We start from the raw sequence: 26368 nt of genomic DNA, 5'->3' as shown, positions 1-26368 counted from the left end.
TGGTGACTATTTCTGGGTTCACTTCCTATCTGCTTCTCTTTTTTTCATTTCTGAACTGCTTATTGTCACTATACCCTTGGGTCACAGTCGGCGCTTTGCAACTATATGCACCATACCAAACCGTGTCTTAAACTTAGCCAAATTGTAATTCTCAGAAATGAGCTTTATTCTTTTTATTTTTCAACACTATTAATTTTACAAAATAACCAACAAGTAACTAATACAAGCATTCATGTAATATCAGAGTTACAATTCCTTTCTGAACAATCAATGAATACACTAACACAACTTAAGAATCCCATGATACAGGCTTGTACTATAATAACTGTAATATGGCACAATACCCACTAACATACATTGTCCTTGGACATAATACCCACAGAACACATCGAACGGTGGCGACACAACATCGAAAAAAAAGAAAGAGAAAAGAAAGTGAAAAAATAAAAAACAAAAAAATAAAAATTAAGAAATGTACGCAAACCCTCCCCCAACTGGAATTCCTCCACTAACCTACTTCACGCGCACGTGATTAAATACCTCCCCACCAGAGAGGCTGCTAAAAGGTGACCAGAGGTCTAAGTGATCATCCTCTTTATTTAGTTTTTGAAACTAGACCTTCTCAAAGTCAGAACACTTGCACATCACTCACCCAACTACACTTGCTTTATTCCCCTTGTTTTCCACAATTTTAATATTTGTTTTACAGCCACTACTAGCGCCTTGTCAATCCATTCACTATACTGCCTAGCAATCTTATGCTGTCCTCTGTTGGCTGACTATACTGCCTAGAAATCTTATGTCGTCCTCTGTTGGCTGACTATACTGCCTGGCAATCTTATACCGTCCTCTGTTGGCTGACTATACTGCCTAGAAATCTTACACCGTCCTCTGTTGGCTGACTTTACTGCCTAGAAATCTTATGTCGTCCTCTGTTGGCTGACTATACTGCCTAGCAATCTTACACCGTCCTCTGTTGGCTGACTATACTGCCTAGCAATCTTACACCGTCCTCTGTTGGCTGACTATACTGCCCAGCAATCTTACACCGTCCTCTGTTGGCTGACTATACTGCCTAGCAATCTTACACCTTCCTCTGTTGGCTGACTATACTGCCTAGCAATCTTATGTTGTCCTCTGTTGGCTGACTATACTGCCTAGCATTCTTACACCTTCCTCTGTTGGCTGACTATACTGCCTAGCAATCTTACACCGTCCTCTGTTGGCTGACTATACTGCCTAGAAATCTTACACCGTCCTATGTTGGCTGACTATACTGCCTAGAAATCTTATGTCGTCCTATGTTGGCTGACTATACTGCCTAGAAATCTTATGTCGTCCTCTGTTGGCTGACTATACTGCCTAGCAATCTTACACCGTCCTCTATTGGCTGACTATACTGCCTAGCAATCTTACACCGTCCTCTATTGGCTGACTATACTGCCTAGAAATCTTACACCATCCTCTGTTGGCTAGTAAAAGGACTTGCTAAGGCATCCTAGAAAGGTCATTGATAATACTGTATCCATTTGGTCCAATACATCCCCCAAAATTCCTTCGCCCACAACATATGCATAAGAGTACCCATCGCTTTACCACAACCCCAGCAAACAGCATTTTCAATCAAGCCCCAACCCTGCATTTGCACCGGAGTCCAGTACAGATGTCCCAAAACTCTGATGTGTAAGTCTCAAATTCAGATGTAACTTACACCTAAAGCCTACCCGTCCTATCTGCCCCCATTCCTTATCCAAAATTTCACAACCCAGCTCCTCTTCCCACATCCCCTTCAATTTCTTCCAGGAATTATCTATGAGAGGATCCACAGGCATTAACTTAATATATGTGGCTACCATACGTGGTGACGAAGCAAATATAGCACACCATGCCGGTTCATCCTGTGTTGGCATAAATAGCATGCCTGGTCTCTGTAAGAAAAGTGCCATTGAATCTAACTCTCTAATGCTCAGACCATATAACCGTTGCAGTTCCTCCAAAAGGTACCATTCGTCCATCCCACAGCACATCCCCTATCTCAAATATTCCCTCAAAACCCAACTACGCCAATACAATGTCCTATTAGCAATTTGAATACCAGCATTATGCAAGAAGGAGATTTTATAAGTAAGATAGACATTACCTTCAGAGTTAGATAGCCACCAAAGTATTTCTCTAGTCACAGTAGTCGTGGGCAACTTCTCAACCACATTCGGTATCTTCGCCATTGCGTTAATCTTACTCAATTTACAAGGTCTAACGGTTCCCCTCTCAATTGATAACCAAATAGGGTCCTAGAGATTCTTAGGTGATATATAATGTGCAGCTTTCTTCAGTATTAATCCACGGTAGTATTTATCCAAATCAGAGTAACCAAACCCCCACTCTTGTACACTATGTAATAGAATAAACCTCGGGATTTGCGTTTTTTTCTTTTCACCACAAAGAAAATTTTGAAAGATCTGATGAATCATTTTCAACATCTTTTTTTGTGAACCGCAATAGTATGGACGGTATAATATAAAGCACTTTTGGTAAGAGTCCATCTTTATTGCATTGACTTTAGCCCAGACTCCCAAATTCAAACGTTCCCACTTTCTTATGTCCTTCTTCAAAGTCTCTGCTAACCTATTGTAACGCTCACCTGGTATCCATGGGGATGTCACTCAGCCTGTTCTGACCTTTTACGACCTCGAACCCTTCCCTGGAGTCTACTCGACTGGAGACTGGGCCTGAAACACAGGATTGGTAGAGTTTAACTCTCCATTGTCTCTGTGTGCTTAAACCCCTTCTTCCGTGGGGTCCAACCCTTCCCTTTGATCCACAGCTCACCTTGTTTTCTTGGAAAGTGTGCTCTCTGTCCTGCTTTCAGCGCAGAGGCGCGTTGATTGATGCAGGCTTGTTGCTGCCTAGTTACTTCACTGGCAAGAGTCCGACAGGTAAGTATAATGAGTCTTTTGAACAGTTCTCTAACCTCGTTCCTTTCCTTCCTTAGATGATGGCCGGCGTCCGGGGATGGCAACGTGCTGCTGAGATGAGTAGCGCTGAAGGTGAGTGAGCGCGATGCGCAGTGCGCCCCTTTCGTATTTGTATTGAACTGAGTTCTTTTTCTGTGTCTTTTAGGTGCTGCAATGTCTTCAGCGTGGATGCCGGTTATGAAGAAGAAATGCAGTGAGTAAGCACGGTATGCGGTGCCTCTAGATGTTTCCACGCTAACCTGGAGTGTCTTTTCCCTCTTGCAGATGGATGAGAAGTTCCGGAGACAGAGTTCCCCCAGAGCGGCTTGGATTCAGGTAAGCGTTTGAAGATCGTACAGTCTTTAAAAATAAACGAAGATTTGCTGAATGCTTACTAATGCCTTTTTTCTGTTCTTTTCCCTTTTCCTTAGGAAGCAGCGTGCCGGGATGGGAATGACACCGCCGAAGATGCCCGCAGAACAGAAGGGGCGATGAATGATAGCCGGATGTCGATCTGGGCCATAGAGCAGCATGTTCTCCAGAAGTTAGATACAAATTGAGTACCTCGGTCTGAGACTAAAATTGAAGGAAACCCACGGAGCCGTACGGTGCCTTCAAGAAATACCTTTGCCAGAGTGGAAGCATTTGGGAGCCCCTTAAGAGGAATGAAATGTGCCATTTTTGAAAATAGGTCCACGACCACAAGAATAGTGTTAAACCCTTGACTGGGTGGTAAGTCAGTAATAAAATCGAGGGACAACGTGTGCCAGGGTGCTGGTGGAATTTCCAATGGTTGTAATAGCCCAGCCGGTTTCTGCTTGGATGACTTGTTTTGAGCACACACTCCACAAGATAGGATGAATTGGATAATGTCTTTACACCATGTGGGCCACCAATAATTTTGTTTTACCTTGGCTAGGGTTTTAGCGATTCCGGGGTGGCCCTCGATCAAGGAACCATGATAACCGGACATGACTTGTTCTCGTAGTTCTTGGTTTGGTAAGAATAAACGATTCCTGAAGTAGGGCAACTGATCTTTTATCATGTAATGTTCTCCTTGTGCACTCCACGCTTGTAATTGCTCCGGACTCATCAGGTTTTGGATTTCTTCATGTAATTCTTTCTGAGTTATGGTTGCTGTGATTCCTAGGAGCTTGTCACTCGGGATGATTGCTATTGGATCAGGGGTCTGATACCCTTGCTCTTCCACCCCCATATGGGAAAGGGCATCGGCCTTCCCGTTTTTCACCCCTGGTCGAAATGTAATCACGTAGTCATATTCAGCAAAAAAAAGAGCCCAACGTAGTTGTTGTGAGGATTGGGCCTTTGCCGTGTTTAGGTACTGGAGGTTCCGGTGGTCAGTTATTACGGTGATTGTGTGTCTGGCACCCAAGAGGTAGTGCCGCCATGCCTTAAAGGCTGACTTAATGGCCAGGAGTTCTTGCTTTGAGTTCCTGGAAAGCTTCCTCGGCTTCTGTTGTCCACTGGAACCTTTTGTTGCTTTTCCTTAGCAATGACGTGATGGGATGCACGATTTGCAAAAATCCTGGGATGAACCAGCGGTAGAAGTTTGCAAAATCCAGCATACGTTGAACCCCCTTGAATGAATTTGGGGATGGCCAGTTCAGAATAGCATCTACCTTGTGTACATCCATTCGGGCTGAGAATAAAGCCCAGGAATTCCACCTCGGAGACGTGGAATGAGCACTTTTCAAGCTTGGCGTAGAGCTGGTGTTGATTGAGTTTCTCCAATACGGATCGGACGTGTTTAACGTGGTCCTGCTTTGATGCAGAATATACTAGAATATTGTCGATGTACACTAGAGCACAGACATCAATCAATTCCTGTAGGACTTCGTTCATGAAGTATTGAAATGCTGCAGGTACGTTGCAAAGGCCAAAGGGCATTACTTGATATTTGTACAAGCCGTATTTGGTGCGAAAAGCGGTTTTCCATTTGTCCCGCTGTTTTACGCAAACAAGGTGATATGCCCCCCTCAGGTCTAGTTTTGTGTAGATTTGGGCATCTTTGACTTGATCAAGCAATTCAGGGATCAGTGGCAGGGGGTAGCGGTTTTTACGGTAATCTGGTTCAGTGCAAGATAGTCGATGCATGTTCTCAAGTCCCCCTCCTTTTTCGGTACGAAGAATAGAGGACTGGCTGCTGGAGACTTCGAGGGACGGATGAACCCGTTGGCCAGGTATTGGTCAAGATAGGCCTTCAGGTGCTGGTTTTCTGGTTCCGTGAGTGCATAAATTCGCCCACAAGGGATTTGTGCGCCGGGTATCAGGTCGATTTGGCAATCGTATGGTCTATGCGGTGGCAGGGTATTAGCCTGTTTTTTCTGAAAGACCTCTTGAAAGTCCTCATATTCACTTGGTAGGGTGCCGATTGCCACAGTCGCAAGCGTGGAGGTTCTGGTGTCTATTGGGTGTTTCTCTTGGCGATAACATGTGTGGGCGCAAGTCTCGGGAAAGGCCAATTCTTTTGCTCGCCAATCGATTCGAGGATTGTGAGCTACCAACCATGGCATTCCCAAAATCAACCGGAACTGTGGTGCCTTAATGAGGTCGAAAACGATAGATTCTTGGTGTCCATCCTGGCACAGAAGGGTTAAAGCTGCAGTGCATTGGGATACTGGACCAGAAGCTATTTCCATGCCGTCGACAGTGGCAACAGTGTCAGTGGTTGATTTAGGGCGTAACGGAAGCCCCATCTTTGCCGCAAGATCCTGGTCGATGTAATTCCCAATGGCTCCACTGTCAATGTACACTGTTACTGCGTGCATCCGAGATGGTTGTTGGTGATTGATCAAGACCACAGATAGTGCAAAATGGGAGGTCTGTAGTTCACTTTCGTTGCTCGACAAGTGGACCCCTACACTTGCCGGGCTGGGGAGTTTTCTGATTCCTTGATGGTATCTTCCTTGTCCGTGGCCCCTACCATCCTCCTCGGTGGCTTCACAGGGCACTCTTTAAGGAAATGACCTGACCTTCCACAGCACAGACATAACTGCTGCTGTCTCCTTTTTATCCCTTTCCGCTTTAGTCAAGGGGGATCTGACCCCCCGATTTGCATTGGTTCTCCTGAACCTTCCGTTGTGCGGGCAATATTGTCCTTTGAACGCACATGCATAGGGCGAGGGTCCGGTCTGGATCGATCTGCTCTTCGGTCCTGCAACCTATGATCCAGTTGAACAACAAGGTCAATGAATTCTGAGCAGTCTTTCTGGGGGTTCACTACTTATGCGAGAACGCCCTTGAGCTCCCCCCCGCAACCCCTGATGAAATAACGTGGTTCTCTTCTCCACTGGCCATTCTGCTTCAACTACGAGTCTATTGAACATGGCTATGTATGTTAATAGGTCTTGATTTCCCAGGCGTAGGGACAGAAGTTCATTGTCTAATGCCTGCCCATGAGTACGACGGGCGAACAGCTTTTCCATCTCCTGCTGAAAACACCTGAAGTCATGCAGCAAAGAATCGTCTTGGGCCACAAAGGGTACAGACCAGTCCGCGGCGCTACCACTCAGGTAGGATAGCACAAAAGCGACCCGTGATTGGTCATTCGGAAAGGCCCTTGGTCTACAAAGGATGTGCAGGCGGCACTGGTTCATGAACGTTGCAAACCTCTTGGAATCCCCCGTAAATCGTTCGGGCAGGGCCAAGGGAACTGCCCCAGGAAGGGTTATCTGAACAGGATTGGCTGATGGTGCTGGCATCGAGGGCACGCTTCCCAGCAATGGTGCATGCCCTGCTTGTGACTGGAGTAGTTGCTGGCTTATATCATCAGTGCGTTCTTTGGCTACTATCAGCTCTCTCCTCAGAGTGTTGGTCTCCTGCCTGGCTGCATGTACTTTTGAACGTAGCTGCCCCAACATGTGGGCCAACTGGTCGGTTTCTGACGTTTCCATGACGCCAGGTGGATTTTGATGTGAGGCTTTGTGTTCTGTAACGCTCACCTGGTATCCACGGGGACGTCACTCGGCCTGTTCTGACCTCTTACGACCTCAAACCCTTCCCTGGAGTCTACTCGACTGGAGACTGGACCTGAAACACAGGATTGGTAGAGTTTAACTCCCTATTGTCTCTGTGTGCTTAAACCCCTTTTTCCCCGGGGTCCAACCCTTCCCTTTGATCCACAGCTCACCTTGTTTTCTTGGAAAGTGTGCTCTCCGTCCTGCTTTCAGCGCAGGGGCGCGTTGATTGATGCAGGCTCGTTGCTGCCTAGTTACTTCACTGGCAAGAGTCCAAGAGGTAAGTATAATGAGTCTTTTGAACAGTTCTCTAACCTCGTTCCTTTCCTTCCTTAGATGATGGCCGGCGTCCAGGGATGGCGACGTGCTGCTGAGATGAGTAGCGTTGAAGGTGAGTGAGAGCGCGATGCAACCCTTTCGTATTTGTATTGAACCGACTTCTTTTTCTGTGTCTTTTAGGTGCTGCAACGTTTTCAGAGTGGATGCCGGTTATGAAGAAGAAATGCAGTGAGTAAGCGCGGTATGCAGCGCCTCTAGATGTTTCCACGCTAACCTGGAGTGTCTTTTTCCCTCTTGCAGATGGATGAGAAGTTCCGGAGACAGAGTTCCCCCCGAGAGCGGCTGGGATTCAGGTAAGCGTTTGAAGCTCGTACAGTCTTTAAAAATAAACCAAGATTTGCTGAATGCTTACTAATGCCATTTTTCTGTTCTTTTCCCTTTTCCTTAGGAAGCGGCTTGCCGGGATGGTAATGACACCGCCGAAGATGACCGCAGAACAGAAGGGGCGATGAATGATGGGCAGTAGCGCCGCAAGGTAAGGCTGTTCCAAACTGTGTTCTTGTTCTTGCAGGAGCTGAGCTCAGAAGAAAGATGCAGGCCTACTGGAGACCGATCCGAACACGGTGAGTGTCACGCTGCAGGTGCGGAAAACACAAAGCATGTTTCTCAGCCTGGGCGTGGCTGTCACGCACTCCACTCGTCCCTCTGGGGGTCCCATTCCTTATCCCCCGTGCCCCGAACACCCCTCGCCCTCTTGCCCGGTTCCAGGACTCACAGGTTCTCTCTTCGCCTCATTTGCCACGGCACCGATTGCCACAAAGCCTGGGTCGGCATGCTGTTTGCCCGCGGAGACGTCTACCCCTTTGGCGTCTTCCGTGGCGGTTGCTAGACCGGCTTCTTCCGCGTCACATGACCGCCACCTCCCGCTCACGTGTTTCTGGACTACACTCACGTGATGCGCTCTAGGGTCATGTGACCGGGAGGAAATAGCAGCGCCAGTATTTAAACGGCTGTGTTGTGGTGCTTCAGTGCTTCGCAGCTGTTTCTTTGGATTCCTGTACGGCGCTACTTACCTTTTGTCTCACCTTTTTGGATCTTGACCTCGGATTTGTTTCACGGACTGGCAGCGGATAACCCTTGGCTTTGGTACTTGCTTTTGGATCATTGTTACGACCACGGACTGCTTCACGGACTCCTACTACGTTCTGCCCTTCTTGTGCGGATTCTGGCATCAGGTGGGCCTGGCACTTGCAACGTTGCTGGGATCGCTACATACTGAGAGAACAGCCTTGCTGAGTCTCGGAACCTTCCCCATAGGTACAACCGCTACTCCACAGACGCCTTTTTGGTTAGACCGTTCCACTTACTTGTTGATTGGTTGTTGACCCTGTTTTGGCTTGACACTTAACCGGTGTTTCCTTTACAGTGGTTCGGGGTTCCACGAGTACCGCAGTTCCGGAAGAACATCTCCCACCTGTGGCCTCAAAGGCAGTACAGAGAGTGACTTTGATTCTCTCTGTGCGGCACTTGTGGACAGAGGACTCTTCGGCTACACGACAGTCAAGACACAACAGACTGCGAAGCCATCCTGTCGTCTAGCTATGGAGGGAGCTGCGGATGACCCCTTGACCACTATGGTTCAGGCCATAACCGTGTTATGTGTGCAGACATGGCCGCAGCAAATACAGCCATTCATCAACGCTTGGATACCATCCAGAGTGCTAGACACCCTCTACGCTCAGATGCTGAATTTGGGGATACCCCACCAGGCCCCCCGCCCGTCCAACCTCCCGTTCCACCCATTCCTAACCCCATCCCCGTAGTACTGCCCTCTCCTTTTCCTTTGGCCGCCCCTGAGAGGTATCATGGGGATCCCGGCAAATTCAGAACCTTCCTGAATCAATGCAAGTTGCATTTTTTTGTGTAGGCCCATAGCCTTTCCGGACTCCACCTCCAAGGCAGACTTTACTCTTTCTCTTTTAGCAGGCACTGCTGCTGCCTGGGCCAATCCACTCCTGGAAAACAACAACCCAGCCCTTTACGATTTTGACCCGTTGGTCACGGAGATGTGCAGAGTGTTCGATACATGCCATAAAGTCCAGTCCCGAGACCTGGAACTCCTGGACCTGGGGCAGGTTAGGGGGTCTTTAATCGAATACATTACTAAGTTCAATCAGCTTGCGGCTGAGACTTCCTGGCCTGAAACCAAAAAAGCTGTTGTGTATTATCGCGGCTTAAACAACGCCATGAGGGATGCCCTTACGGTTGTTCCCTCCTTACCGACCTCTTACCATGATCTAGTCGATTTAACTCTGCAATTGGATGCCAGACGTTCTGAACGTAGGGCTGAGGCCGGTTTCATGCACACCACTGCCCCATCTCCTTCCACCTCGGCCCCCTCAAACACCTGTTCCGAACCCATGCAAATCGGGGGCATCAGGAGCCCGATCACACCCATAGAAAGGGAACGTAGGAAGGTGGACAATGTTTGCTATTATTGTGGTCTAACTGGCCATTACGTGAAGAGTGTCCCCGTCGCCCCAAGCTGAAACCATCAGATTTTTGGAGTGCTCGACCCTAAACTCGGGGACCGGGTTGAGCGCTCCCCGTCATACCCCGAACCCTGTGTTTGCTTTCGGTCGCATCAGACCCATATATGTACAGGCCATTCTACAACCCACACCTGACATCACATACCCGGTTACGATTATCATAGATTCCGGGGCTACAGGTAATTATATGGACATCACGCTGGCCCAAACCGTGAACCTACCTCTTCTAGCCAAAACCCAGCCGGAACCAGTACAGGCAGTGGATGGGACTGCTCTGGTTTCCGGACCGATCAAACAACAGACCGCCCGATGCTCTTGACCATACAAGCAATACACAGGGAGACCCTGAGTTTCGATCTCATCTCAATGCCCCAGTTCGGTGTAATATTGGGAATACCCTGGCTACGGGAGCACAATCCCTTAATCGACTGGAAAGAGGGTGCATTTCGAATCTGATCTCTGTCAACACTTCTGCCTAACCGCAGCCACCAGCATTGAGACACCCGCTCAAGCATTGGGGGTCATGGCTCAATTATCTCTAGAGGAACCCATTGTCCCCCCCCACAGAACACCACACGGTTGGACTAGTCTCCACACTCATTCCGGCCCAATACCAAGACTATCTGGAAGTGTTCGACCATGGTTCATCAGAAGTCCTACCGCCACATCGCCCGTACGACTGCCCGATAGATCTGGTTCCGGACAGCACTATCCCCACAGGTCGTATCTACTCCCTGTCTCCTACTGAGGATCTAGCCCTCAAGGAGTACATCCAAAAGTCCCTCCGCCTGGGCCAGATACGTCCTTCTACATCCCCGGCGGCAAGTCCCATTTTCTTCGTTCCTAAGAAGGAGGGTGACTTACCGCCTTGTGTGGACTACCGCAGACTCAATGCCATCACCAAGAAAGACAGCTACCCCATTCCACTAATCACACCCCTGTTGGACCGTCTCACACACACCACTGTGTTTACCAAATTAGACCTCTGTGGTGCCTACAATCTGGTTCGTGTGCGTTCCGTGGACGAATGGAAGACCGCCTTTTGTACTCGCTATGGGTTGTATGAGTATACGGTCATGCCGTTCGGTTTGTGCAACGCTCCGGCCACGTACCAGAGGTTCATGAACGACATCTTCTCTGACGTCCTGGACGTTTTTGTGGTGGTATACTTGGATGACATCCTGATATTTTCCCAGACCATGAAGGACCACGTACAGCACGTCAGGGAAGTGTTGTCTCGTCTAAGGACGCACTCCTTGTTTGCCAAACCCAAGAAGTGCCAGTTCTATGCCGACTCCGTAGAGTTTCTTGGTTTTCACATCTCATCTGGAGGGCTAGCCATGAACAATTCCAAGGTCCGCGTGGTGCTGGATTGGCCGGTCCCCGATTCTTTGAAGGCGCTCCAGTCTTTCCTTGGTTTCGCTAACTTTTACAGCCAATTTATCTCTGGGTTTTCTTCTTTGGTGGCTCCCCTCACTTCCCTGACTAGCCCTCGCACACCCTTTCTATGGATGGACACACATCAACAGGCCTTCGAGGCTTTAAAGACAGCATTCACCACTGCCCCCCATCTTGCAGCACCCAGACCCAGAACTGCCATTCATAGTGGAGGCTGATGCCTCATCCTTTGCCCTAGGTGCTGTATTGTCACAGACTTGCCCCACCTGTGGTCGTCTTCAACCTGTGGCCTTCCATTCCCGTAAATTCACAGATGCCGAATCCTACTATACCGTGACCGAAAAGGAACTACTGGCGGTCATGGACGCATTCCGCGTTTGGAGGCATCACCTCTTGGGTGCTAAGCACTGTGTCATGGTTTATTCCGATCACCAGAATTTACAAGACCTGGCATCTCTGAAATGTATCAACAGCAGGCAGGTCAGGTGGCATCTCTTCTTTGCGGCCTTCGACTTTGTGATCAAACATCGCCCGGGTAATACCCATGGCAAAGCCGATGCCTTATCGTGTTCCCCTGGGGGGTGGCCTTGCCGACGTTTCCAGACACCCTTCTAGATGTCGGCAAGGTGGTTTGTTTGTGTACTCCAACCCTGCCCTTACTTGACGCGATACGGGATTGGGTTACCTCCCACCCCAGGCCAGTTGTCTGATTGGGATTTGGTAGTTCACGATGGTCTCCCCTTTGTTTCTGATCGTTTATTCATGCCCACGGTAGACACCCGCATTATGGCCTTGGAATGGTCTCACAACGCCCTGGTTCATGGTCATCCTGGTCAGAAACGCACTTTGGCGCTGCTGAGAAGGTGGTGCTGGTGGCCGTCTATGAGAAAAGATGTTGAATCTTGCATCAACGCATGTGCTGTTTGCGCACAGTGTAAGCACCGTAGGGGTCGCCCTGTGGGTCTCTTGCTTCCTTTACCTGTCCCTCCCAAACCGTGGCACACCTTGACCATGGACTTCGTCACTGACCTACCCCGGATCCGGGGATTCGATACCTTGTGGGTGGTCATCGATCCCTTTTCTAAGATGGCTCGTTTTATCCCTTGTAAAGGCATCCCCTCGGCGCCTACACTGGCCCGGTTGTTCTTCGAGAATGTCTTTTGTCTTTTCGGGCTTCCCTCGGTTATCGTCTCGGACAGGGGTTCGCAGTTCACCTCGCGTTTCTGGCGGGCCTTGACTAAGTTACTCGGGACGGACGTCCGCTTCTCCTCAGCATATCACCCTGATTGGGACAGCCAGACCGAGCGACTGAACCAGACGCTGGAGCAGTACTTACGTTGTCTGACCCTACAGCTGCAATCCTCTTGGTTGAGCGTGTTGCATCTTGCGGAATTCGTGTACAACAACGCTGTCCATTCTTCCACTGGTTTCTCCCCGTTCTACGTACTTTATGGTCAGCACCCTCGTGTTCTGCCCTTCACGGACTTGCCTACTTCAGCCAATCCGGCTGCCCTTGCATGCGTTAGGGACCTGGCCTCCGTCCACGCTCAGGTCTCGACTCATCTTGTCGAGGCCCAGGTGTCCATGAAGGCGCAGGCGGACAGGAAACGGGTGATGGCCCCGTTGTACACTGTGGGATCCCGCGTTTGGTTATCCACTCGACATCTGCACCTGGTGGGTTGTTGCAAACTTCTACCTCGATTTGTGGGTCCCTATACGGTTACACGTGTTATCAACCCTGTATCTTATCAACTTGCATTCCCGGGTTCCTGGCGGCTTCACCCTGTTTTCCACATTTCTCTGCTCAAGCCCTGTCCCGCTCCCACACAGCTTCGCTCTCCTGTGGCCCCGGTGTCTCTGTCCACTCCGGATGTTTTTGAAGTCTCTGCCATTCTGGGTTCCTGTGTCTCTAGGGGGTGTCTCCAGTACCTTGTGGATTGGTCAGGGTATGGCCCCGAGGAGCGGTCCTGGGTCCCGGCTACTGATGTCCAGGCTCCCCGTTTAGTGGCACGGTTCCATAGGGACCATCCTTCGTTCCCACAGGGTCGTGGGCCTTGGGGGAGGGGGGCTCTGTCACGCACTCCACTCGTCCCTCTGGGAGTCCCATTCCTCATCCCCGTGCCCCGAACACCCCTCGCCCTCTTGCCTGGGTACGGGACTCACGGGTTCTCTCTTCGCCCCAGTTGCCACGGCGCCGATTGCCACAAAGCCTGGGTCGGCATGTTGTTTGCCCGCGGAGACGTCTACCCCTTTGGTGTCTTCGGTGGCGGTTGCTAGACCAGCTTCTTCCGCGTCACATGACCGCCGCCTCCCGCTCACGTGTTTCTGGACTACACTCGCGTGATGCGCTCATGGGTCATGTAACCGGGAGGAAATAGCAGCGCCAGTATTTAAACGGCTGTGTTGTGGTGCTTTGGTGCTTCGCAGCTGTTTCTTCGGATTCCTGTACGGCGCTACTTACCTTTTGTCTCACCTTTTTGGATCTTGACCTCGGATTTGTTTCACGGACTGGCAGCGGATAACCCTTGGCTTTGGTACTTGCTTTTGGATCATTGTTACGACCACGGACTGCTTCACGGACTCCTACTACGTTCTGCCCTTCTTGTGCGGATTCTGGCATCAGGTGGGCCTGGCACTTGCAACGTTGCTGGGATCGCTACATACTGAGAGAACAGCCTTGCTGAGTCTCGGAACCTTCCCCATAGGTACAAGCGCTACTCCACAGACGCCTTTTTGGTAACACCGTTCCACTTACTTGTTGATTGGTTGTTGACTCTGTTTTGGCTTGACACTTAACCAGTGTTTCCTTTACAGTGGTTCGGGGTTCCACGAGTACCGCAGTTCCGGAAGAACATCTCCCACCTGTGGCCTCAAAGGCTGTACAGAGAGTGACTTTGATTCTCTCTGTGTGGCACTTGTGGACAGAGGACTCTTCGGCTACACGACAGTTAAGACACAACAGTGGCTTAAATAGTCTCTGGGTATCCCAGGTGTCTCTGGGCTGAACCACACCCAAAAGACTAGACTGCACATGCAGTTCAGGGGACCGAAATATTTGGGGGCATCCTTCTTGTCCCCATCAATGCACTACAAGTCCAATCCCCAATGTTATCCTATGGGAGTGAGTGAGTCTGGTGCCACAAGCGCCAAGTCTGACTCTAAGTGGGTCTTTGGAGGGATGGAGAGGCCCTTAAGGGCCATGTAGGTGATCGTGGCCTGGCTCCAGCCTTCCATCTTGGAGGGCTGGGGACATGAGGGGCAGGAATCATGACACCTATTTAGGTTGAATTCTACAATTCTCTTCAGATCCCTGATCAAGTAGATCCCTAAATACTTGACATGTGAATCTGACCACTTACAGTTCCAATCTGCAAAATCCCCTCTCCTACAGGCTGCTGAAGTGGGAAAACCTCTGTTTTGTCCCAGTTAACTTTGTGGCCCGAAATTACGCCTACCTTCTGAAAAGCATTCTTCAAAATTGCACTTCCTTCTTCTGGGTTAGAAAGAATAATCACCATGTCATCTGCGTAAGAGAACCTTGAACTCCACTCCCCCAAACTTTAGTCCTCTTATTCCTTGTTCACCCCTGATGTGAACCGCCAAACGTTCTAATGTAACATTGAACAAAAAAGGATGACAGAGGGCAACCCGGCCTCCTACCCCGTGTAAGAGCAAACATGTCCAATTAATAAATGATTCACCTAAATTTTAGCCCTCGCTGCATCATGTAGACAACCAATCGCCTTAAGAAAATGTGTGCCAAAGCCTATCCTTCTCATGGTAAATTAAAAAAATTCACAGTTGACGGTTGTAACAACCAAGTTGAAGGGGAACGAGTTGAAGATGGACCGAAAGAAACGTGGTGGGGCAGAGACTCGGGTTCATCAGTAAAGGAATAGCAGACAAATGGAATTAGCACCAGAAGCAGCAAAACCCATCAAGAATCGGATGACCACATGGACAACAGAGGACTACACAAGACGCCCGCATATCTCAGTGTGGTAACTGGAATGATGAGAGGCTGCCTTCCCAGTACCCAACTAAGAGCTACGGAACGTAAGCGCGCAGGACGCTGCATTAGGACAGACATAAAAAGCAGGGAAAAGAAACCTTACGAGCGCATTCCCAACAGACCTTCAAAACAGTCCGAACCAGAAAAAGCCATAAGAAGACAAGAGGCATACACACGCCTCCCGAATTTACAGAGCATTTCGTGGCCTGAAAGGGAAAAACGCTCCGTTCTCCACGAGGAAAAGATGCAAATTCCATTATGGCGGCTGACATCAATAGGAAAAGGGGGTGGGGCTTGGAGGAGCTTATCAAGCCTAAACCTGGGGAAGGGCCCTGATTGGACTATTAGATCCCAGCCCATATATAAGACAGAAAGAGAGAAAGGACTGACACATACTTCTCCTGTTTGTTTCAGAGACAAGTGGGAGGCGAGGAAGAAGCATCTCCGTTTCGCTGGGCATATGAAGACTAACCTACGATTCCAGCCATACTCCTTAAGAAAGCTATCAGCTTAATCTGGACTAAACAAGGAAGTTTGAGATCCAGCTGTTTTTTTTCTTTTTCTTTCTCTTAAAAGTCAATAAAGACTATATTTGATTAACAGCAACACAGGATCTGAGTATTCTGTCACAACGGTCAAAAGCCTTCTCTGCATCGATGAATATCAACACAGTATCCAGAGTTTGTGTTTGGCGAAGACCCATTATATCAATAATGGTCCTAATAGTCTCATACCCGAACCTACCCCTCATAAATCCAACATGAGATGCATGAATTAGACTCCAAACACATTTATCCAGCCTTTTAACTGGGCCCCGGGCCAATAACATGTCTTTTTTAATTTTTTATTTATTTGTTTTGGTTTATACAAACCTTTACAAAAATACCAAATACAAAATTTATAGCGTATACAACAATAAAAGTTTCAATAAAACAATTGAACATCTCATCATCACAAAACACTTAAATTCTATAACATCCTATTTACATTTGAACGTACTGAGCCAGTGCCTCTTAGGCAGTGAAAAGGGTTTGCTTCATACAACTAGACTCTATACAGATGCACGCTAAATTGGGTGATGCCCTATGCCGTTACAGTGTTGGTCCCTCTCACAATGTATCTTAATGTGTCTTTAATAAGACCGAGAACAGTACATCGCACCGCGGCCGTTAGTGTGCGTCCATTGAATTTAGTTCGCCCTGCTTCACACGAAATATATTCTGCTTACACTTCTGCTTACACTTTTAAATATAGAACTCCTTACAGCATTCAAGTGAGAGAGCATATATTTTGTAAAAATACATTCACTTTAAGTTTTAATGCCGTAGATGAACCGTGCAGCATTTCATGCCAGAGTTTGTCCCTGTCGACATTTGAAATGTCATTTACAAACTTCGAAAAACTATCAATTCTATTATTCATTAAATTAGGACAAACCAATAATAGATGTTTCAGGGATTCCGTCACTCCTGTTTGATTACAAAACCTGCATTCTTTGTTACCCCTTATGCTCTTTCCACGAATTGATAATTTCTCGTTCGTGTTCAAGACATTGAATCTAAAACGCATGGTTAGATTTCTAAATTCACTTGACTGGTATTTCAGCAGGTAATCTTCAGGTTTCGGGGTAAATTTCCAATATGAGATACATTCACAGTATAATTTAGAGTTTAGCACAATTGTATTATTTTCCAACCAATCATAGGCTTTTACAATCTCCTTGACCTTCGCTGGATTGTTTATCAGAGTCAACAATGACAGCCCAAGATCTGACAGTTTTTTCTCACAACACATTTTCAAATTGTACATAAAATTACCATTAGAGTCATCGTTCATGTAATGATATATTGAGTCACTCTCAGCAACCATGCATTTCCTTAGTAAAGATAGTTTTTTGTTATGCATAGTACTGGTAAGTGAATATAGGGCCAGTTCATACCGGATCAACTCTATCGGAACACAGTTGGGGATGTAGAATAGTATTTTACGCCACATCATAGCTTCCATTTGCCGCAGTATAGGAATTATTGATTCCGGATAGAATTCTATCCCATAAATTAATCTTGGAATGACCTTTAACCTGTAAAATTGTATACATGGCGCTAGTGTGAATTTCCCCAATTTTGTTTCTATTGCCCTTATTTGATTCATGGCTTCTTTGGCTTTTAATATGAAGTTGTTTTTCGTTAGAGCACATGAATTGCTAACAAATACATACCCTTTAAAGCGTAATACTGCTTAACTTTAAATTTTCACGCCACTACAATTCCAAGATGAAAAGAAAGGAGTCACACTTTTTCTACCGGATTGGAAAATAATGGTTTTGCTGGGATTGATTTTAATTTTCTCTCCTCTATAAAGTTGCCAAAGTCCTTAATCGATTTCTGTAGACCTGTTTTAGTGCAATCCATTAATAGGAAGTCATCCGCATAAGCGATCCACCTAATAGTAACTCCTCCTATCTTAGGTCCAATCAGTCCACTTATATTTAGGATCTTGCCTGCTTCCGAGACATACAGGTTGAAGAGGGTGGCCGCCAACCGACACCCTTGCTTCAATACGTTGCCAGTTGCTATTGGGTTAGACATAAGACCTTTATTTATATAGCGCTGCAGCCCGCAGGCATCGGAGCGCGTTACATAAAGACAGGACAGGAGAATTCAAGATGACGGGACAGTGGTGGTAACCACACATAGAAGGTCGGATTGTGAATGATGCGGCGGAGTATTAGTGCATAACGAGGTCTTATTTGAACAGGAAGGTCTTACGTTTTTTTCTGAAGCATAGATGGTTTGTTTCCAGCCTCAAAGTCAAGGGCAGTTCGTTCCATTTTAGAACACCCATGCTGGTGAAGGCCCTGCCTGTTTAGTCTAACATTCATAGATGTTTCTGAATATAAATGCATGATTGCATCCAACAGCCCTCTTTCAATACCTAGCGATGACAGAGTTTTCCACAATGTTGGTCTATCTACGAGGTCAAACGCCGAGGTCAGATCCATCGGCGCAATATACAGATGTTTCAATGAGTTTTAATTTCACCAGATTCAACAATTGAGCAACCAAAAGACCACCGGCATCAGAAATCCTATCTGCCTATAGTCTAGGATCGAGTAATCATCCATCCATCCATGTAGTAAGTTTTTCCAAAACAATGGCAGCAAAGATTTTAGATTCGACATTCAATAGCGTGATTGGGCGGTAGTTTTTGGGACATTATCGATTACCTTTTTTAAAAAGCAACAAAACATAAGACATTTTCCATGAGTCGGGTATCTTTTTTTTTCTCACAGATTTCACAAAAAAGTATGTGCAGCAATTTTGACCACATGTCAATATCGCTTTTGAGATTTGCAAAGGACAAATGGTTTGGACCTGGTGTGGAGGTAGATTTTGCTTTTTTAATGAATCTTTTTGATGTTAAATACAGATATATCCAGGTACCACCCACCTTCTATAATGTCCTCTTGCAGCCAGACCACATCAGAGTTCCTATATAGACCATTCTAAGGAGTCAATCGGATTCATTTGCATTTGTTGTTGTGAAATTTGGATGCTATTTATAAGTGACCATGTACTACGTGAGTTGATTCCCCTCATGCACTAATCATAGACTCTCCGTCATTTTGGGCAATTACACCTATGACACTTTTAATCCAGTTTTTGTATTTTTGTTTACATTGTTTAATCTTTAACCTCCTCACCAAGTCCCCCATTTCCCATTTTTTTAATACACCGAATAGCTTTTCTAAGATTTGCTTTTGCACTTTTTATAACTTGGGCATAGGTATGCTTATGAGCTTGTTTCTTATTTTGGGTTACTATTGATAATACTTTACTGCAGTCTAATATGCCATCTATGTACTCTTCAAATGAATCTACAGAATTCCTAAAAAGCTTCATTTCAATAGTAGAATATGCAAAATCCTGTATCAAGATGCAATTAAATTGAGCCAATTTAGCCAGAGTCCACTTTACACTCCCTCTGCTATTACAAATTTCAATTTGCGTTGAAAAGTATGTACCCACATCACTGGCCTTAGTCCAGGGCAATTCAAGACTTATTTAGTGCTAAAACTATTTTGTTTAGTAGTCTCGAGTGTTTTTTTAATTCTATGTACATCAGACCATTCACACTTGCGTGACCTATTTCTTTAGGTTCACTTTCCATTTTAGTGTGGTGACTGCCACACTCTTCCGTAATTGATTCCAGGTGCTGGGTAAGACCCATGAGAGAAATATCCCCCTTGCAAAAGATTGGCGGAGTATTGGCAAACATGAAGCTTGAATTCAAGTCGGTATTAGATAATATATTAGTTGCCAGGTTAATCTCTACATCATATAAACTCTGTGATGATTCAGGAAAGCCTGCATTGCGTGTATCTTGCACGCTAACTCCTTCTAGTGAACAAATCTGGGCGCATTCAATAAGATCTTCGTCTGCGTCGGACGACCCGGGTAGTGAGGTTGCAACAGCCAGCGCCATACTAGCGCTTCTAGTCAATACTTTGGATGCCATTAATGCTTTTCTATATGGTTTGCTATTAACTGTCGTCGTTACAAGTAGCAGGCGCGCATTATATATATATATATATTTTTTTTTCTATTTTTTTTCCTCCGTTGCTGTAACTTTTTTTGATACTACCACAAGCCTGCACTAGCACACACTTTAATATCTCTTTCACAGCACACAATGAGCATAACTCTGTGCAGCTGATGGGCACCACATGTTAACGATCAAACGAGTAACTCGATACTCATCACAAACACTGACACACCAGTGCCAGATGCCTCCCAGGCCTAACAGGCACAACAGGCTACTTGTGAGGCTACTTGTCTTTTTTCAATGAGGTAGCAATATGATAAACCTCTGAGCCCTGGACTGAGGCAGTCACAAGATGTTTAACTGTGTAATTGTTTGACAAAAACAGACCTCAGTAATGTTGTGTCATAAACTGGTGCCCCCTCCTCAATATCCTCCTCACCTGGTCCTGAAGAGGAACTGTCCGACAAGTCTTTCTTGCCCTACTGCTCAGAGCCTTCCTCTTCTTCTTCTTTCCTTGTCGGTCGTGGAGGTAAGGGTGACCTCCCCCGGGAGGCCACCTTGTCCAGGTGAGGAACACTTTGGGCACAGGAGGACTCCGGGGAGCCAACCCCCAAACAGGGAAAAAGCCCTTGGCTGAAAAAACCCTGTGATGTTCAGTAATCCGTAGATATGTGGAATTCAGGGAAGGGTCCAGTTGTCAAATCGGGTGCTCCAGCGTCGGATGGAGGATAGATGGTATGTCCTTGTGTTCTCCCTTTTCCAGGAGCTAGCTTAAAGACATAGCAGTAAGGCGTGTGGCACTTAGGAAGCTCCATGATCGTGATCGTAGGAAAGGGGGGAGAAACATAGAGAAGAGGAGGAGTGAGTAAAGGGGAGAACCTTACCGGCGCTGAGGGTAAAAAAAAGGAACACAGCCGCTGGCTCGACTTTCAGAGTGAGGGAACAGTGCAGACCCAAGAGGTCCGTTAAGGAGGGCAAGTGGGAATCGCAGGTTGACAATGAAGAGCTAACACGAGCGTGCGTACCGACTAGTAGAACGGTTGCAATGCCTCGAGTGTAGCTCAATGACTGTATTTATAGCGGCGAAGGCCATCTTGAAAATAGTCTGGACCCCTGCAAGTCATGCGCCAGACGATGTGATGGAACATTAATGGCGGCGCCAGCGCATCCATAGACGCCAAGGGCGAACCATGAGATGTCGTTTGTGAGGTCATAATTCCGTTTTGGGTCTTCTGAGTGGTCTTGTTAGGGACCCCTAAGCTTATTCCCTTTCCCTGTGGGCTTTTCCAGGACATCTGACCTCATGTTGTGGTCAAAGGGTCTTCTACAAACATTTTTATAAGGTTATGGTCACTGGGTGGCCCATATGGCTCTTGAGAACAGGCTGGTTCTGAGAACACAGCTGTCCTTGTACTCCCTTTTGGGAGTGCCCCCATCTTGTGAATCCTTTAAGGCCCTCAGGGGAAGGCCAGTCCCACAGTTTGAAGACCACTACCCAAGGGGGCAATTTAGTTTTGGCTTCACAAAAAGTGCAAGCCTTTTTATTGCATTAGAACCCTAGTCTGCCCGTTTGGGGTACTAATATATATCTTTTAAGTCCTGCTCTCTGCCATTTTGTTTTAGAGGCCTTCATTTCTTTAGGGAAACCATGAGGCAGGACAAATTTGCCTGTTGTGCACATACGGGCTTGCTCTGAACCTATGTAGCCATGCACCTTCTCTAGTGGCTTGGAGCAATGTTGACCAATCCATGACTCTAGCCATGTTAGTAAGCAAACTGTGATGCCGTCTTGTGTGTTTGGCAGTTTATGGGGCCAACCTAATTGGCTGACAGCCAAAACCTTTCTTTGAGTGCCCCTGTGTGTGATTGGAGGAGGGGTGGCTTAGGCCAGCCCCAAAGCGTTTAGGCATACCTAGAGGAGACCCTGATACTGTCCTCCGTTCTGGTGTATTTTTGCAAGAGTTCTGTTTGACTCTGCAGGTTTACTTATCTGGTGGAGAATGTTTGTGCCAATAACCTGCTGCACATTTTTTAGACCAATTTGGCCATGCTGGCTGGGCTTGTATCTCTGTTCAAAGCTCAAATTCTGATTTTTCTTGTTGGACATCCTTCCTGGTCCCCCTCGTTGGCTGAGCTGGGGCATCTGTGCTGAGACTGTCTCGGGGCCGGTTTACTGCCTTTGTGTTGGAAGTTGCTGTTTGCCAAGAAGGGTATGTACACACACATTACCTACCTCTCCTGCTTGTTTGGGCCGCTATGGTTCGCCCCCACCTTTGTCCTCTTTGTGGGACTGTCATGTGCCGATGGGCAGTTGCTCTCTGTCTTTTTAGCCGTCTGAATATGCTTGAGCCACCGCCGTAATTTCTTTCACTTCTGGCTGGTGGGTCCCACTCCACCGAAGAGCTCTTGTTCTTCCATCAAAGCGCCATTCTGAAACCTCCCTAACACCACTGTAAGCAGATGAAAAGCTTGCTTTGCATCTAAGAGAATCATCACTTTATTATTTACCAATGTGATGGCCCTGCTTGCATGTTTTCAGACCGCCTTGCAGGTTTGGTGTTTTATTGTGGGTCCGTTGGGACCATCACTATCAATGCCTTGAGACTAGCATACCTGACTAACGCGAGGATAGGGGTCCATGGTTTGCTGAGCTCCAAGCTCCGATTTTCACGGCCACACTAAACTTCACACAACTTGCTGCATTCCTTCTCTACCCTTCCGTCCGTATTCATAAGCCTTCAGGTCTTGGGCCCTTCCACAACCAAAGGTTTCAGACGTTCTCAGAGCATCACACTGGAGCCTTGCCTCGTTTTGGAACAAATGCTGTGGTACTGTCCTTGACTCCTACCACAAAGCAGCACCATGAACCATTCACAATGTGTACATTCCCCTATCCCCTTTTTTATTAATATCCCCTATTTGAGAAACCTGAGGATGTTTTCCCATGTAGACCCCAGGGATCCTTTGTTCAGGTAGCCAGGAGAAGGGCGTCGTGCTCAGATCCCGACCCTGGGTGCAGACAAGCGATGGGGGATCATCTGGGCAGGGTCTCCATGGGTGCTGGGGAAAGAACACCCTTGGGCGAGACATGGTATTCCCATCTTTCCGACACCCTCCTACCCGACATCCGCTCAGCCTTTATGGGATACTGCCACCAAAATCCCCTCCTATCCCAGCACTTTCCCATAAAGAAACAAAAGCCAACAAATCATGGAAAAACAAACTATGCAAACATAATTCCAGGGGACACTACATCTCCCATAATGCTCCTTGCCCATTTAACTACTTTAGGTTTCCCCTGCAGCACACCGTCATACACAGGGAACCTATAATCCAAAGGACTGTCTCTTTAAGACTCAATTCCTTTCAGAGGAAGGTTCAGGCATGTCACAGAGATAAGTTAATTGATAGGCAATTACTACTAACAACTTGCACCATTAAACTTCCCCACAAGGATAAAAGGACCACTGCAGGTTGAGAAGCCATGCCTTTCATAAAGTGGGTCAGGAGTAGCCAGAACGCTGCTGGCATTCACAGGACAATTGTTCATTCCATTGGGGCCATTGCTGACCCCAAGGGTATCTGAGGGGCAGGAGAAGAGACCCTGCCCTCATTTTCACGCTGCCACAGAGAACCGCTACATTGCTGCTAACCGGTGAGTCTGAGGAGAGAAGGAGACACTTGGGGTAAGCGTATGAGCGGAGGTCAAGTGCGTGAGGAAGGCACCGACAAGAAGAGCCAGAAATAGGAAAACGGACAGAGGAAAACAGAGCAGAGAGTGAGGCAAAGCACACGAGGAAGCAGCAGTTCCAAGATGGCAGTTTAATACAAGGCCAAAGATGGCAAAGCCGAAGGGGATTGCAAGGTTGGAAGTGCCCTTTATATTTTTTCGACGAGGAACTGTTACTTTCATACACCTTCAAGAATAGTAAACATAAGACCAGGAAAGAAGGCAGAAGAGTCCTGCATTGTGTGTCGGCCTGTACCCAGGGCTCTCCTGCATCGATAGTCAAGGTGGGGAAAATCGATTGCCGCCGTGTTACTGTGCTTGGCTCCTACAACAAAGCAGCACCAGTGAAGTCAGCACAGCCGGTGAGTTGTGGAGACTGATACCAGACCAGTCTGTGTTGAAGCCAAGGTTGCAAGCGGCAACATTGTATAGTGAACGATTGAAGCAAATATTGAAGCATATATATAATCAACATGAGTAAAATTGAACAACAGATGAGTGATTGAACTTTGAAGCCAAGATATGATACCTTTGACAGAGTGGGACTGCACCGCGTAAATGGTCATTCAAAAGTCTCTGTAAGTTATCCAACTGAAAAAGTGATAAAGTAATGAAAATTGAAGTGGTCCTGCGACTGGTCAAGTAAAATCCTGTGCACAATCGAAAGTCTTCGATGTTAATAGCATAAAGAAAGTTGATGACAAAGTAGATGAAGTTGGTCTGAGCCCGGTGGAGGGAGATCAGCTGAGAACCTTTGGTTAAAGCAAGTTTGTGTTAAAAAGTTAAATCAAAATTGGTCCGAGTACGGCGGAGGGAGACTAATTGAACATTGGGTTAAAAAGGATCTGAGCCCGGCTGAGGAGGATCCGGGGTAAACCGTGAATCACCAGAGAAATGGGATTCATGAATATCCTACGAGCATTGTGTTAAGAGGATCTGAGCCTGGCTGAGAGAGATCCGAGGAGAATAGTGAATTGCCTGAGAAATTGAGTATTTGTGAAATCCTAAGAGGAAAATAACTTATTGTTTATTTGTCACATCAGGCCCTCTGAAAGAAGAGACTTTGTAAGGCAGAGAGACTTGGGCACAGACGGCCCTGATACTAATGATTGAACTGTATCCTGGTGCTAGAGAAGCCAGAGACTGTGCTAAACTAGAGTATATTGCCTTGTCCCATGCTTAAAACGTGGGAAGGGAGGCCAATGCCCTGAACATCCTGACATCTCATTTTGTGAACTATTTCTTTTTTGTAACACTGTTTGTATTTAGGAGGTAAGGATTGGCAATGGGTTTATTAGTATCAGCCTTTTTATTTTAAATGTTAAAGGTATTTGTACCGCGCACCGTCACCAACGGAATTGGTCCCCAGGCGCTCTGGCGGGTCTGTAAATAAGGTGGGGTGGGGTGGGTTAGTAAGGTGAAGAGGGAGTAGGATAGTGAGAGGAGTGGTGTTCTGTTGGCAGCTTCAACTCGGTACACACCAGATGCTGAGCGTTGGTGCGGGTATTGGATCGGTGACAGGCCGCATGTGCTGTTGGTCCGGTTTATGTGTTGTTGCAGTGTTGTGAAGTGCGTGCGGCTTGTTGTGCGAGAGATGGTTGTGTGAGTTATTTGAGTGAGATAAGTATGCAGAGTTTGATCTTATATTGGTTAGTGGGTTACCTGACCTTTGGCATGTTGGCATTTGCAGTTCTGTCCCAGTGTGGCACCAGTTGACCCCCACAACTCTATCCGGATGCAGCGCGGGCCAATGTTCAGAACTCTATCTGGGTGTGGGCAAGCCAACATTCACAGTCCCATCCAGATGCGGCGCAAGCTAGCATCTAGAAATCTTTGTGGGCATGCTATCATTCGCAAGCCTACCTGGATGCTACGCAGGCTGGTGTTCAAAACTCCAAGTGTGGCACACGCCAACATTCAAGTTTCATCTAGGCGCGGGCTTGCTATCCTTCAATCAATCTCATCTAGATGCGTCGCAGGCCACTGTCCACAATTCTAGGTGTGGTTTCTGCTAGTCTTCAGGTTTCGCATAGGTGCGGGCATGGTAACGTTAGAAGTCCTATCTAGATGCGGCGCAGGCTAATATTCACAAATCTATCTAGGTGTGGGCATGTTGGCATTCAGGTTTCACCTAGGTGCGGGCATGCCAACATTCATGGTCCTATCTAGATGTGATGCAGGCTAATATTCTCAATTCTATCTAAATGTAGACATGCTAATATTCATAATTCTATCTAAGGGCGGGCATGCTAGCATTCAAAGTCCCCTCTAGATGCGATGCAGGCCAATGTGCACAATTCCATCCAGGTCTGGCCATGCTAATATTCTCAATTCTATCTAAATGCGTCTGCCGGTCTGGATATGGTGCGTCTGGTACATGCGAGTGGGTGAGTCACTTGAGAGTTTTCATCTGGGTCTAAGTATGTGGTCAGTCTCTGGAGTCTTCCTTTTGTGGCTATTTTCCATGATATCTTATGCTCTGTCGAGTGGTTAGTTCTTTGGTTTGAGTGTTTGTCCAGATTGAGAGTGGCTGGGATTGGAGTTATTTTCATCGTTGTTTTAATGTCTGCGCATTCTGGTGCGTCTCCGTTGTGGGTACCCTGTGAAGAGCCATGATTTGAGGAGTTTCCTGAATGCTAGGTGGTTTGTTGTGTTCCGTATATTCTTAGGTAGGTCATTCCAGGTCTTGGGTGCCTGGTGGGAGAAAGAGGATCCTCCAAGTTTTTTTCTGTTGTAGGGTTTTGGTTCCAGGCGTATGTTGGAGCTTGATCTTAGTGTTCTTGTCGGTTGATGTAGGCGTAGTTTGTCACTTAGGAATTCTGCGCCTTGTTTGTGTATTGCTCTGTGCGTGATGCACATGGACTTGAACTTTATTGACTGTTTTAGTGGTAGCCAGTGTAGTATTTTTAGCGCAGGTGTGA

Source organism: Ambystoma mexicanum, chromosome 14, assembly GCF_040938575.1.
Source record: "Ambystoma mexicanum isolate Mex_15411 chromosome 14, UKY_AmexF1_1, whole genome shotgun sequence".
In the NCBI taxonomy this organism is placed as follows: Eukaryota; Metazoa; Chordata; class Amphibia; order Caudata; family Ambystomatidae; genus Ambystoma; species Ambystoma mexicanum.
The sequence above is the reverse complement of the archived record's forward strand: the minus strand, read 5'-3'. Positions refer to the sequence as shown.